The 13,758-nt window shown below is 41.3% G+C and overlaps 1 long non-coding RNA gene across 1 annotated transcript; it reads left to right on the forward strand.

Annotated features, from left to right (window-relative positions):
* The first annotated feature begins 10,676 nt into the window (after positions 1–10,676).
* On the forward strand, positions 10,677–13,366 carry LOC134070071 (uncharacterized). Its single transcript, XR_009936881.1, has 3 exons — positions 10,677–12,562; positions 12,842–12,989; positions 13,323–13,366. It is a non-coding gene; the product is annotated as an uncharacterized LOC134070071 (long non-coding RNA).
* The last annotated feature ends 392 nt before the right edge of the window (positions 13,367–13,758 follow it).

Genomic DNA, 13,758 nt, shown 5'->3' on the forward strand with positions numbered 1-13,758 from the left:
CAGGGGAGCTGATCGAGGGAGCTGGCAGCCCAGGGCCCTGGAGCTCATATCTGGGTGCAGCGTTTGCTCCTCTCAGCCCGGAGGACTGCTCCAGATTAACGACCATAGACAGTAAGATAGGCTACTGACAGGGCTAACACAGGGCTACTAACAGGGCAGGGCTGTTAATGACAGGGCAACATCGTTTCATTCACACTCAGGCACTCCTGGTCTGACCACGACCGTCCAGCTGCAGCCTGCACTGTCAGAAAGGAAGCGTAGCCACGTCCTGAGATATCGATGGCTTTGCCCCAAACGAGGAACGTGCATCGTTCTTTTCACAAATACACCATATTTGTAAGCAAATAAAGTGGTTTACTTAAGATTACTCAGCGTTTTATCAACGTTTGGTCAGAACCGGAAAGCAAGCGTAGTCACTTGCTGAGATATCGAAAAAAAAAAAATAATAATAATTTTCTACATTGAATTTTGAACATTACATTGCAAAAGTAATTGACAATTAAAAGATGAAACTGAATATTGAAAATTGAAATGCAAAATGAATTGCCATTTGAATTTTGAGACTAAAGTACCATGGCAAAATGGAATGCAATTCAATCCATGTTTATTCAAATTTTTAACCAAAATAAATCAAATTGATTTGATGATTGCATTGTCACTTTGTATATTAAAATGCAGTTTGAAAGAAAGTATTGCAAATTCTAATATTAAATTGCATAATGAATTAGCAATTGCCTAATGTAATGTCTTTTAGAATTGCATATTGCAGAATGCATTCTCATTTGAATTATGGAACTCATATGCTTCCATACTGCCCCCTAGTGAGCAAGCCCACTCTTGCAGCTACTCAGAGATGCACATTTCTAGTTTGCTTTGCTATCTTCTGCTGAGATCTACTTCTGGGAACCTGGGCAGCTTCAAGGACCTGATGAAGTCCACCTTGCCACCTGAGCATTAACAAGGTCTATGACAAGGGATGTGATTTTTTGGCAAAAACACTATTTCGAAAATCAATGACAACTATTCGAATATTATTTAAAAATCGACCCCCTCCCCCGCTCGCACGGACACATGCACTCACGCACACACACGATGACAGAAAGGGTGAAACAGGTCTTTACCCATGGTCAAACTGTTTAATTTATCAAAGAACACCGTTGTTTAACATACAAAATCAGTGCCACTAACAGGGCGCTTTAAGCCTTCCAAACAGAGCACTTCTTCTATTATTTATTATTATATAGTACAGTAGGTCTACTGTACCGCACATATACATCGGCATCTTCAGGCTGAATAAAGCGTTACATAAAATATTGTCATCTTCATTTCTGTTCCGTGTTTTTTTTTTTTTTTTTTGAGTCCCTTAGTTGAGATATGGCTAAAACAGTATTCGAATTCACTATTAAATATTCAAACATAGATTGAATACTCGACTATTCGAAAATCGTGTCTCATCCCTATCCCTATAGCCTACAAACAATATGTTGTAGTAGAGTGACTCTTACATAAGTATCCTTGCATCATGACAGCAGCAGAGACGTGTCAAACTAGAAAAGCACTCAGAGAGCGCAGACCTCTGCCTGCATTGTTCTTCCTAGGTTCCCAGATAGCAAAACTACACGGAACTGGGCCACATCTACCACAACATTCGGCACAGATCTGCATAATGGACCTGATCCGGCATCCAAACGCACATCGGTCCAAAATTGTTTTGGATCCTTTTGACGGATCTGCGGCAGATATGAACTTGCACTCGTCCAGGTCCGTCCCAGATAGCAAAACACCTACCACGACATCCGGCACGGATCTGAATAGTGGACCTGATTCAGCGTCCAAACGCACATCGGTCCAAAATTGTTTTGGATCCGTTTTACTGATCTGGTGCTAATAAGGGCTAAGATTGCTCCCAACAAACAAGATAACGTCCCGGCGATGATTCAGAGCATTTTAAAGAACGTATTTCTCACCGCGACGTAAAAAGAGGAAAACTCTACTACCTCCACTTTCACCCAACTTATTTTTGTGTTGTTTAGCTTTCCCCTCTCACAAGTAGTTCTGTCACGTATTTCATGGCATATGGTGATTGTTAATGAACGTGAAACATTTGTCATTATTACATTGCATGTTAAATGCAATGTACTGTTATCACTGTTCTTCTTATTATTATCGGGATAATTATTCTTCTTCCGACCAATAATAACACTAAAACCACTGAACCGTTTGACGTCATTCAAACACTCCTACAAAGGTCTAGTAACGGAGATTTGTCCAATGTTTTTTTCACATTTGTGAACTTCATACTTGTAGAGATATTTACGATAAAAGATTTTAAAACTCTAACCCCGCATTCACACTGTCTCCGTCCGTCAACGCATCTCATTCACTTTGCATGGGGCGGACTCGAAATGCATTGTGGGTCCGTCCGTCGCTTCAGCTCCGTTGCCTCCGTCAAGAAAGTTGAGAAATGTTCAACTTTTCAGGCAGCGACGGATCCGTCAGCCAATCAGACCACGTGTATGCAAATACACATACGTCAGATCCAACCTCCGTGATCCGTTGACGGACGGAGACAGTGTGTACGCGGGGTAATAGAGTTAACGTTGAGACGCTTGGGCGGCAAAGATTAATTGTTACGTCGGTGCTAATTAAGCCTTACAGCTGTAAACATTTCAACACTAGAAGCAATCTCTACCGTTGAACTAGCATTCCACAGCTGTGGGTAAACCTGAACGGCAACGGAAAGTCTTCTCGCCTGCGTGCTAGCCCACTGTTACTTGCACATATCTTCCACAGGATTTCTGTCATTACAGACAAGGTAAGTGTTCCATATTGTGGTATTTGACCTATGTATGTTGTCAAACATTATTTCAATTAAGTTATCATCATGTGTGAAATGAGTGGTCGTACGTAGCTAATGTGTCGGAACACATTCAAACACATTGCACCGCGATAGGTTTGAATTTGACAGGCTAACCTTTACCACGCTAACGCTAAACTTGGCTGGCTATTTCACTGCTAACTGATTATTTTTTAATATCAAACCTAACGGTAGCTCCCAGCTAACGTTAGCACTATAACTTATTTGTTCACTAGGCCTAGGCTACTACCCCGCAGTGGTTTAACGTTGACCAAATAATGTACGGATAGCCTACTCTGGCTCTGGTTAATTACAAACCTATAAGCTAGAAACGTTAGCCTACTCGTTATTGATATTTCCTCTACCGCTCAGATTTGAGTAAAAGCCAACAAAGCCAATATGCTTGTTTTTGTTTGTACATAACGCCGAAGTGTTTCGGTCGGCATTTGGTAACGTTAGTCAGTGATTTAGGCTATGGGTTTCATCAGGTCCCTCGCCACAGGTGTATTAATCAAGCACTATGCAGTTTTCAATTATCAAGTTGCTTGATTGTATACACCTGTGTAAAGGGACCTGATGAAACCCATGAATACAAAGGTAGCCTAAAATACACACAATACAGAAGTTTGAGTATTGTCAACATACAGAATACCCTCACTTGGTCTAGAGGCTACTCATTTCTGCATCACTCATCACACTGCATCACATATTTACAATCCTATTCACCTGTAATGCATTAACAATGCTTTACAGAGTCATGTTAAGGTGTATGTTAATAAGTATCAAGTCATGTCAAGGTGTAGCCTACAGTATGTTAATAAGTTAATCATTCGCATTAAATCTCATTCAACCTGTTAAACAAAATATTCAGAATCAATAGCTCAAAATGATATGATAGTCTGTTTGTGGCAGCTTTAGAAATACTGCACATCCATTGTTTGTGTTTGTTTTAATATAATTGAATGTTGCATTGCAATATTACAACACTTTTCTCAAACTCTCACACATTTCTTTTTTTTACAGCACAAAGTAAAAGTCTTTTTCAAGACTCATTCCATTCACGTCTCCATTGGTTGTGTTGCAGACTTGAAGTTCAGGTATGAAGTTAAAAATTATTTCCACCTTTAACCCCTAGACCAGCTGTGTTGTTTCTCTATAGTCAGTGGCGTATAATGACCCATCAAACTGTATGAGAGGATTTTCTCTCAACAAATTCCTTTAGTCTTAAAGTGCTTCCACAAGTATGTCATTGGCCTGACATTTTACATTGTGAATGTGGCAGTGTAATGGGCTTGAAACTATGGGCACGGGCTACTATAAATGCATATTTGTGTTTTGGTAATTGCAAATGTATGTGTTCATAACAGCAATGCTGCTTCCTACTCAGTGTTAGTGTATTTTAATCAGTGAAAACAATGTGACTGACAGTCTTAGCAAGCTGTTTAAGCTAGTTTTGCCCTTGCCTTGCTCAACTCGCTGACCTACATCAGTATCACCTGCCTTAAACTGAAATGAATTATACATAGAATTCTGCTTTGTTTACTGATCAATGAAGAGGCAATGCAATGTCATAGTATATTGACCTACCGTTACAGCGTGATGGTGCAACAACATTACTTTTAGATATTTAAGTTCTAATGAACAATTGTAGGCATTCTTTGTTTTTGGTTGAAGTGTTTAACTTGTTTGTTGGCTTTTGTCTTTCAGGCTTGTTCCAGACCAGACCAGACCAATTTGGTGGCTGGGTGCCTGCTGTCTGCACAACATAACAACAACATAACCTACTAATATACATACCTGCAAACATATCTGAGACAATATCTGAGACAATATCTGAGCACATATCAGAGCACATATTGAGAGAATTGATACTACTGAGAGATTTGATACTACTGAGAGATTTGATACTACTGAGAGATTTGATACTACTGAGAACTGAGAAATTTGATACTACTGAGAGATTTGATACTACTGAGAGATTTGATACTACTGAGAACTGAGAGATTTGATACTACTGAGAGATTTGATACTACTGAGAACTTAGAGATTTGATACTACTGAGAACTGAGAGATTTGATACTACTGAGAGATTTGATACTACTGAGAGATTTGATACTACTGAGAACTGAGAGATTTGATACTACTGAGAGATTTGATACTACTGAGAACTGAGAGATTTGATACTACTGAGAACTGAGAGATTTGATACTACTGAGAGATTTGATACTACTGAGATCTGAGATATTTGATACTACTGAGAGATTTGATACTACTGAGAACTGAGAGATTTGATATTACTGAGAACTGAGAGATTTGATATTACTGATAGATTTGATACTGACAGTTATACTGAGAACAATACTGAGACTTATTCTGAGAACCTTTGAAGCATACCTGTGTTGTGAAATCTGTGAAACTTAGCTGTGTTGTTAAACCTCTGCCTTTAGACCTGAACTGTGTGAAGATTGAGATTCTAACCTAGATTTGTCTCAAACTGACCATCTGAAGGGCTGAGTCTTATTCTTTATCCTACATCAACATCAAATACCACTAACCGAGACCTCATTGACCATCTGATCTCTCCCTGACCATTAAATTATTCTGTAGCTTCATTGTGTATTCTGGAGTGTCTTTGTTCTGCTGTTTCTTCAGTACCATTTCATTTCTGGACCCAAGCTTATAAGAAAATATATTGATCAATATTTAATTAACATTCTATTTTTACTGACTATACTCCCAAGATAACAGCTAAGCTAGTGGTTTTCAAGAATACTGTAGGCCTTTGTAATCTGAATAATACTGTAAGTAATTCATAAAGTTGACTTTAGGATATCCTACCTTCCATTTAGTTACACAATACAGTTGTAGTTTATATTTTGTATTATATAGTGTGTGTGTGTGTATACATATACAGTATTACACTATTTTGAGTGTACAGTCACTCAGCCTACACACTTGTCCAATACATTGCATGGTACAATATAATAAGCATGACAAGGAAAGGCCGCCGTTCAGAAGCTCAAAAAAGGCGATGGCGAAAGTTGTCTCTCACTGAAGTTGAAACAACCGGCCAGTCTTCATGTACACAACAGGAGTTGGAGATAAGAGAAGAGCTCAGTGTTGCTCAAATGGAAATGGAACAGAATGGCATTTTATGTGTAACGGCATCACATAGCCAAGCTCATAACAGGTATGGTGTAAACGCCAACAAGCAGTGCACATGCAATTCCTTGACATTTCTTGCTGTTCTTCATCACCAAGCTGTGCTGAATAGTGATCATCTCGACTATGTTTTGCAGAAAGGTAACTCTATGTATAGTGATGTACAGATAGCGTTAAGCACAGGTGGCAATGTGGCACCAGCTCACTTAGCTATGGATGAGCTACCTGACCGTGTTGAAATCTACGGAGAGATCTATCATGTTCACAAGAACCTATCACGGTATGGTTATCTTAGACAAGAGGGACCTGATCGTGCAGACTTCTTAAAGCTCTCTGACAGACTGCATTGTTTATCAAGTGATGTCAACTATGCATTACTAACTGTAGGGAGCCTTACAATTGCGTTGTTTAAAGATAACTCTGAGAGATATGGGTGGTTTGATCCTCACAGTAGAACAGCTCATGGACTCCAAGTTGAGAATGGTACTGCAGCAATGTTGACCTTTAGTAATTTTACTGATATGGTGGAACGGCTGCTTTTGTTCTGGGCCCTGGTTGATTCAAGTGATGAATGGATTTACGAGTTGATGCCAGTATCGTTCACATCTGAAAGGACTATCTGCAATGAACAGACATGCTCCATTAATAACAATGTGCAGCCTACTGTATCGCCAACTATCGACAATGAACAGACGGACACCACTAATAACAATATGCAGCCTGTATCGCCAACTATCCACAATGAACAGACAGACACCATTAATAACAATGTGCAGCCTACTGTTTTGTCAACTAAATGTGAACATAACAAAGATCAAAGAAAGGAAAGTTCAAGTAAAGCTTTAACATGTCAAAGAAAAATGTCATCCAAAGAGAAGAACAGGGCAAAACATCAAAGGTATTATGAAAAGAACCGGGCAAAAAAGCTGGAGTATGCGAGAAACAGATATGCAAACAACATTGAACACAATCAGCGTAAGAAATATCACAACAGACACCAATACATGCATGATCCTACCTATAAATTGCAAAAGAAATCATACATCACTAGTCGTTACGCGCAGGATCCAATTTTCAGATCAAAGCAACAAGCTTATATAAAGCACCGTTACAACCATGATGACAATTACCGTCTGAAGCAACAAGCTTACATAAAGAACCGTTACAACTGTGATGAATATTACCGAGCTTACAAGAAGCACCGTTACTGTGATGAAAATTACCGTTTGAAGCAACAAGCTTACAGAAAGCACCGTTACAACTGTGATGAAAATTACCGTTTGAAGCAACAAGCTTACATAAAGCACCGTTACAACTGTGATGAAAAGTATCGTTTGAAGCAACAAGCTTACATTAAGCAGCGTTATTCACAAAGGGATTTCCGCTCAAGGCAGAAATTGGCCATGAGAAGCCATTATGCACGTGTTCTTAATTACAGACAAAAAAAGAGAGAAACTTTTACTGACAGATACAGAAATGATCCCCGTTTCAGATATTATCGTTATCTACAGAGAAACAAATCTGTCAACGACCAGAAAATGCTTCACACAATGCGTTGTGCTTTACATATACAGCGCAAGTACCATCAGATCAGATCACATCGATCTGAGCAAGACACTGCACAGTCAACACCAACAGAAAGCCCCCTTTTGCATTCGAGCATTGCATCTTTCAGAATGGCTGTACAGAACGGCCCCACTTATGTGTGCACAGTATGTCACAGAGCTTTGTTTTACAATCAGGTGAAAAAGTGCAATCGTGAATCTTTTCAAAAGAACCCAGACATGGTGAAGAGATGCTTGACAGGGAAATATGTTCATACGTGTAGCGATCAGTGCAGTTCCCTTGAATCTTGTTGTTCACCCGAAAAAAAGATAGAGTGGATTTGTTATAGCTGCCAAGACAACTTAAAAATAGGAAAAATTCCATCGATTGCTGTCATCAATATGTTAGAACTCTCATCAATTCCCCCAGAACTCAGCAATATGAATATACTTGAGAGGCACCTAATAGCAAAATACATACCATTTGCGAAAATCATCAGTCTCCCCAAAGGCCAACAGAAATTAATACATGGTGGAGTTGTATGTGTCCCCTCAGAAGTACAATCAACGGTCAACGCTTTGCCTAGGCCCAGTAGCCAGTCGCAGCTTTTGAAAGTGAAGTTGAAAAGAAGAATGACCTATACAGGGCATTACCAGTTCCAGACTGTTGACATGACCAAAGTATTATGTGCCTTATCAAAATTGAAAGAGATTCATTCTGAATACAGGGACATAAGTATAAATGATGATACACTGGTCTTTGAGGACGGAATGAGTGGCATGGCAGATGAGAATGACATCAATGATGAGCTCAGTGTGATGGAAACAGATGCATTGGACGACTGTGACATAACTGAAATGGGACCTTTGGAGAGAAATATTGAAGACAATCAGCACAATATTGAAAACCAGGAGTTAAACGATGACCAAGATTCACCCAACACTGAGCAGGGCACAAGTCAGCAGAATGGTAGTTGCTCAATAGATTCATGCTTACAGCCAGCTGATATTGCACAGGAAGTTATGACATTTGGAGAGGGCATATTCACTGTGGCACCAGCTGAAGGAAACAGGCCAGTGAGTTTTTTCAGAGTTCCTAAACTAGAGGCAATGGCTTTCCCTGTGCAGTTCCCCACCGGAACAAACACTTTAGATGAAACACATAGACTGAGCAAATTATCGCCAAGCAGATACTTCAATGCACGTCTTTTTTCTGTTGACAATCGATTCGCTCTCGACTCCAATTACATTTTCTTTGCACAGTTTGTCACAGAAATGCATTTGGCCAAGTCTTCTATGTCGATTCAACTCCGTAAAGGAAAACCCATGACCAGAGATGGACGCAAAATAACAGCAAGAATGTTACAAGACAAACGTGAGGTTGAGAAATTGGTGCAAAGCAGACATGCGACACGGTTCATGCAGCCTTTGAGGGGGACACCTGCATACTGGGAAAAGACTCTCAGAGACCTCTTCGCAATGCTTCGACAGCTGGGTACCCCAACATTCTTCTGTACATTTAGTGCTGCCGAAATGAGATGGCCAGAGGTCATACAAACAATAAAGGCACAGCAAGGAGAGCATGTTGACTTTTCTGAGCTTGACTGGGCCTCAAAATGCGAGATATTGCGTAGCAACCCTGTCACCACCATGCGCATGTTTGACAAACGTGTTGATGCACTACTCAGACACCTGCTCCTGTCACCAGCACAGGCCATTGGCGAGGTTGTTGACTACTTTTTCCGGGTGGAGTATCAAGCTAGAGGCTCACCACATATACATATGTTGGTTTGGTGTAAGAATGCACCTGTATTTGAGGAGGACCCAGATGAGAGAGTGTGTGAGTTTGTTGACAAGTACATAACATGCCAGCTGCCTGATCCAAACACAGACCCTGAGCTTTTTAAAATAGTTACAGAAGTGCAGACCCACAGCAAACGGCACTCAAAGTCATGTAAGAAGGGAAATAAGCACTGTCGTTTTGGATTTCCTAAACAGCCGGTAGAGAACACATTCATAACACGACCGATGCCAGCTGAGCAACCCAGTCTCACGGATTGTCGTGATGCCATCACGACAATTAATCTATTGACACGTGATGCCATCACGAAAAGGGCCTTTCTTTCGTGATGGGACAACGATGCCTCACCTCATGTATTTCAATGGGGATTGCTTTCGTGATAGGACAACGATGCCCTACCCTATGTAAACTGGTGGCTGAGGGACAGAAATAGTAGGCGCACGTCGGCTTAAAAGAGATTTTCACCGCCTATGCAACAAGTTCATGCCAAAATATACCAGTGGTTTTGTTTATTCGACTCTGCAGCAGTGTTTGTCGGTTTTAAGCCATTTCTGTAGGCCTACATTTTAAATAGCCTCGTCCAGATCGAAATGAATGTGTCTCGACAGTTCTCGTTGAACGAGTAATAGCCTAGCCTACAATGTTGTGAAAATATATACACATTTTCCGCCATAAGTATAATAATCAGGGGTTTATTCCTTTTTTCCGCTTTTGTTTGCAAGCTGGACAACTTTGAAACAGGTTTAAAAGACGTGAGACGGGGATGGACTACATTACCCGAGTTGCTAATGGTTTTTTTTCGTGATGCCATCACCCTAGCCCTGGTATCGTCTCGTGTGCTACCCACCACTTGATTCTTTTCCAATTTTGAGACATTTATAATTGTCAAAGATTGATTTTGTGCAACAATGTGACTATTTTGCAATAGTGTGCGGCGTACAGTGATTTTCATGAGGCAGAAGCCACGACCACTACCTTGTTTTCCTTCCCTTTTTTTTTTTACTGTACATTAAAATGGTATAATTAGGCTACTCGGGTTACAGGACTGTATCTTTGCTTTATTCTTACGACGTGCCTGAATTTCGGTGGGATAATTTGTCGATGGTATCTCCAGTCTGTCCAGGTAAAATGACGTACTTTTGCAAATAGATGCATTCTGGGAAGTGATGTGTCTCAATGTATAGTGGCTTCATAAACTCGTGTTTCCTTCATTACGACGTGTGCTGATTTTTTTCCAATTTTGAGCAAGGATATAAAATATGAAGACTGTCATTTTTTCATTAAGATTGATATTTTTGCTCAATGTTATGCCACGCGTCACTGTCTGCGACGATCTAAGGAGCATTCCACCACTGTAAGTAGAACAGTCAAATAAGCAAGGGAAATTAATAAGCATTTAGACGTCCACAATGATGAAGTTATGGCAACAAAACTAAATAAAACATATTGTCGTATTTGTTAACTTCGAACCCTACTGTAAACTGTATTAGAAAGCCACTGACATAATGCAGCGGTTTGTTACATCAAAATGAAATGCAATGTAGCTTGCCAGAGCCTCTGCTAGCTAGCTCGATTAGCTACCTCGGCTACTTTAGTGCTAGTTTATTGATTTTGATTTGGAGGTGTACTTTTGGCATTGGCAGATACCGTGTATGTTTATGAATGGATTTGAACTGAGTATTTGGTATTTGGAGATTATTTTTCTCTCAGAAACAAGTTGTAAGGTCAGATGTGTTGTCCTCCTGTGTGTGTGTGTGTGTGTGTGTGTGTGTGTGTGTGTGTGTGTGTGTGTGTGTTTTATTCTTCTATCAGTCCCGCTGTAAAACGCTGGAGTACCTGAGCTACTTCCCTGAGGGTGAACACTCGTACAGAGACGCTACGGAGTACTATGCAGAGGCTTGGAGGTACAGTTACAAGGTCAGAGCCTAGGTGAGTACGGACTCCACCCAAGCAGAGGTGAGTGACAGTCCACCCCAGCACCCACTAAACATTAGACGTTTGGTGGACGTGCAGATCATGTCTTTATTGCGTCCGTCATTCCAAGACCAAGTCTGGACGACTGCACAATGTGCAAATTAGGTCCGCTATATGTCTAACTAGATAATCTCTGTTGGACATTATACAGAGGTCTCTGGACGTCTCTTTGTTGATGACTAGTGTTTTTTTGTGTGTGTGTGTGTGTGTGTGTGTGTGTGTGTGTGTGTGTGTGTGTGTGTGTTTGTGTGTTTGTGTGTTTGTGTGTTTTTGTGTTTGTGTTTATCTCTCTCAGTCCTGCTGTAAACCGCTGGGGTACCTGAGCTACATCTCTGGAAGTGAGCATTCGTACAGAGACGCTACGGAGTACTACGCAGAGGCTTGGAGGTACAGTTACAAGGTCAACCCAAGCCTAGGTGAGTACGGACTCCACCCAAGCAGAGGTGAGTGACAGTCCACCCCAGCACCCACTAAACATTAGACGTTTGGTGGACGTGCAGATCATGTCTTTATTGCGTCCGTCATTCCAAGACCAATTCTGGACGACTGCACAATGTGCAAACTAGGTCCGCTATATGTCTAACTAGGTAACCTCTGTTGGACATTATACAGAGGTCTCTGGACGTCTCTTTGTTGATGACTAGTGTTTTTGTGTGTGTGTGTTTGTGTGTTTGTGTTTATGTCTCTCAGTCCTGCTGTAAACCGCTGGGGTACCTGAGCTACAATCTCTGGAAGTGAGCATTCGTACAGAGACGCTACGGAGTACTACGCAGAGGCTTGGAGGTACAGTTACAAGGTCAACCCAAGCATAGGTGAGTACAGACTCCACCCAAGCAGAGGTGAGTGACAGTCCACCCCAGCACCCACTAAACATTAGACGTTTGGTGGACGTGAAGATCATGTCTTTATTGCGTCCGAAATTCCAAGACCAATTCTGGACGACTGCACAATGTGCAAACTAGGTCCACTATATGTCTAACTAGGTAACTCTGTTGGACATTATACAGAGGTCTCTGGACGTCTCTTTGTTGATGACTAGTGTTTTTGTGTGTGTTTTTGTTTGTGTGTGTGTGTGTGTTTGTGTTTGTGTTTATCTCTCTCAGTCCTGCTGTAAACCGCTGGAGTACCTGAGCTACATCTCTGAAACTGAGCATTCGTACAGAGACGCTAAGGAGTACTACGCAGAGGCTTGGAGGTACAGTTACAAGGTCAACCCAAGCATAGGTGAGTACAGACTCCACCCAAGCAGAGGTGAGTGACAGTCCACCCCAGCACCCACTAAACATTAGACGTTTGGTGGACGTGCAAATCATGTCTTTATTGCGTCCGTCATTCAAGACCAATTCTGGACGACTGCACATTGTGCAAACTAGGTCCGCTATATGTCTAACTAGGTAACCTGTGTTTGACATTATACAGAGGTCTCTGGACGTCTCTTTTTTGATGACGTGTCTGTGTCTGTGTGTGTGTGTGTGTGTGTGTGTGTGTGTTTATCTCTCTTAGTCCTGCTGTAAACCGCTGGAGTACCTGAGCTACATCTCTGAAAGTGAGCATTCGTAGAGACACGCTACTGAGTACTACGCAGAGGCCTGGAAATACAGCTTCAAGGTCAACCCCAGCATTGGTACGGATAGAAACCATCCGACCATAGGTGAGAGAGTACACGGTCACCTCTCTCAGTTCTGCTGTACAGTGCTGGAGTACCTGAGCTATATATATTCATTTTTACCCTTTTTGTTTTTTAAACAAACTGAAAAATGACAGCTGTCAACTCATGTGGTTTGCATTTAGAGTTATAACTTCGTACAAACAGATTAAGATTAGATGTGTGTGTGTGTGTGTGTGTGTGTGTGTGTGTGTGTGTGTGTGTGTGTGTGTGTGTGTGTCTGTGTTTGTGTGTTTGTGTGTTTGTGTGTTTGTGTGTTTGTGTGTTTGTGTGTGTGTGTGTGTGTGTGTGTGTGTGTGTGTGTTATCCCTCTCTCAGTCCTGCTGTACAATGCTGGAGTAGCCTGAGCTACAGTTCTGAAGGTGAGCACTCGCCCAGAGACACCACTGAGTACTTGTGTGTATATGTGTGTGTGTGTGTGTGTGTGTGTGTGTGTGTGTGTGAGAGAGAGTGTGTCTCTGTGTGTTTGTCTCTGTGTGTGTGTGTGTGTGTGTGTGTGTGTGTGTGTGTGTGTGTGCCTTTGTGTGTATATGTGTGTGTGTGTGTGTGTGGGGGGGGGGGTTTGTGTCTGATTGTGTTTGTGTCTGATTGTGTCTCTCTGTGTGTGTTTCTGTGTGTGTGTGTGTGTGTGTGTGTGTGTGTGTTTGTGTGTGTGTATCTGTGTTTGTGTCTGAGTGTGTCTCTCTCTGTGTGTTTCTGTGTGTGTGTGTGTGTGTATGTGTGTGTGTGTGTGTGTGTGTGTCTGTGTGCGTCT

Source organism: Sardina pilchardus, chromosome 22 (genome assembly GCF_963854185.1).
Source record: "Sardina pilchardus chromosome 22, fSarPil1.1, whole genome shotgun sequence".
Taxonomy (NCBI): domain Eukaryota; kingdom Metazoa; phylum Chordata; class Actinopteri; order Clupeiformes; family Clupeidae; genus Sardina; species Sardina pilchardus.